Genomic DNA, 2,500 nt, shown 5'->3' on the forward strand with positions numbered 1-2,500 from the left:
AGAATATAGAGACCTAGTTTCAATTCACCCGGTTAATGGAAAATCTCTAATCAGGAAAATCGAGAATACGAAGAAAAAACTGAACAACTACAACAATGCTGTCGTTTTTAACTCCACGTGTATTACTGAGAACCTGCTCCCCTCCTTTACTAATATATATATATATATATATATATATATATATATATATATATATATATATAAATATCTACATATATGGAAAATAACCACAGGAGAAGCGAACTTGTAGACAGTAAGTACTTTCGTATATTACATCTTCAGACTAAATGACAGAGATACAGAGTTGTGTTTAAATGTAAGTATCAGGTGGCAACCATAAGGGGGAAGGGGGGAGACATTACAATGTGAGGAGGGGGGATGACCTTACCTCTATCGACCTGACCAACACATAAGGCTCAATCTTGCGGAAAGATCTTGGTGACCATCTGGTTTACCAATTTATCACATTTAAAGTGCCCATAACCTAAGTTTATATTCTTATCAAACGTGCCTGATATGTATATATATATATGTATATATATATATATATATATATATATATATATATATATATATATATATATATATATTCAGTCCACACACACACACACACACACACACATCTATACTGCTCGGTGGCGGATTGGTAAAGTACTGGCCTCACAAGCCAGAGAACCGGAGTTCGATTCCCCGGCCGGGCGGAGATAAGTTGGGTTTGTCTCCTTTCACGTGTAGCCCCTGTTCACCTAGCAGTGAGTAGGTACGGGACGTTAGTCAAGGAGTTGTAACCTTGCTGTCCCGGTGTGTGGTGTGTGAGTGATCTCAGACCTACCCAGAGATCGGCAAATAATGAGCTCTGAGCTCACTGCCGTAGGGTGGTGTCTGGCTGTCTTGACAGGGACTGCAGCAGATCCGAGGTGAATACACACACACACACACGTGTATATATATATATATATATATGTATATATATATATATATATATATATATATATATATGTATATATATAATATGTATATAAATAAACATATATATTGTATATATATATATTTATATATACATATGAATATATATATATACATATATATACATGTATAAATATCTATACAAATATACATATATATATATATATATATATATATATGTATATATACATATATATATATATATATTCTTAGTTGTTTTTTCCCTTCTTCTTATATGTTTCTTATAGTCCAGGGGTAGATTAAACACAAGTCTACCGAGATCCATGGTATATTGACACTTATTATAGAAATACAATCGCAAGCTTTCTGTTGTTACATACAACCATCTTCAGGCAGATAAAATGACAGGAAAAGGTCCATGTCAATTATGCTAAGGAGTTACAAAATGACAAGGCTTTATGGTTCCAGTGAGGTGGAATTTAGGAGAGGTTCGGGTCAGATCATAATGACTGGGTGGGTGGGAAGCTGGACGGTGAGGTGGAATTAGGAGAGGTTCGAGTCAGATCATAATGACTGGGGGGGGGGGGAGCTGGACAAGGTGTCCGTTGATGTTATGTCATATTGTCGAGGGAAATTTTGTCCTGGTGTGACGGATTCTTTGTTTAAGAGTAAGGTGCCTAATGTGTTTGTTTGTATGTTGATGATTGGTGTGTGTTGTCTACATTTCACAACACCAAGACCATGGTGCATCACACGCACACACACACACAAACACACACACACACATACACACACTACTCCCAAGATCTATAACTCCCTCCCATAAGTGGTAAGGAGCCTACGCCAGGATGCGTGGAATAGCTGCGGCCGAAGCCGTCACCTATGCCTATGCTCTTGGAGTCCCATACATGAGTACGAAGTACCCTGTAAACTTAACAGTGACCATATGAGGCGTCCAGAAACAAGCAGAGGGACCTCTCCGTCACTTTTACTGGTTTTGAGTTAAGCATGGATCGTGAAAGGCGTCAGCCTCATCTATATATATATATATATATATATATATATATATATATATATATATATATGTATATATATATATATATATATATATATATAAAAGTGTGTGTGTGTGTGTGTGTGTGTGTGTGTGTGTGTGTGTGTGTGTGTGTGTGTGTGTGTGTGTGTGTGTGTGTGTGTGTGTGTGTGTGTGTGTGTGTGTGTGTGTGTGTGTGTGTGTGTGTGTGTGTGTGTGTATGCAGAAAAACTTCAAGGAAAATAACATGGAGTAGAACGAGCGCTTTCGTCTATTTAGGCATTTTCAAGGTACAGAGTTACAAACAAGATATTAGGATATACAGTAGATACAGTGGAAGGTGGATTTCTGCCCGTGACCTACGAGTACAGTTCTCGGTCATCGAGAGTTTGGGCAAAACTTTTCTTAATAATAAGATTATCCAATTTATACAGCTCTTGACTTTAATTCAAATTGTTAACAATTAATTCAGTACCTTCCCAATCAATACAATGGTTGAAATCCTTAAGGTGAACAAATTATATTTGACCCTACCTTCAT

General features: G+C 36.9%; 1 protein-coding gene across 1 annotated transcript in view; it reads left to right on the forward strand.

Moving 5' to 3' along the window:
* Positions 1-2,500, forward strand: part of LOC143024732 (uncharacterized) — a 47,946-nt gene that overhangs the window by 1,076 nt on the left and 44,370 nt on the right. The window lies entirely within an intron of this gene.

Source organism: Oratosquilla oratoria, chromosome 4 (assembly GCF_046742065.1).
Source record: "Oratosquilla oratoria isolate Oo_2021 chromosome 4, ASM4674206v1, whole genome shotgun sequence".
Taxonomy (NCBI): domain Eukaryota; kingdom Metazoa; phylum Arthropoda; class Malacostraca; order Stomatopoda; family Squillidae; genus Oratosquilla; species Oratosquilla oratoria.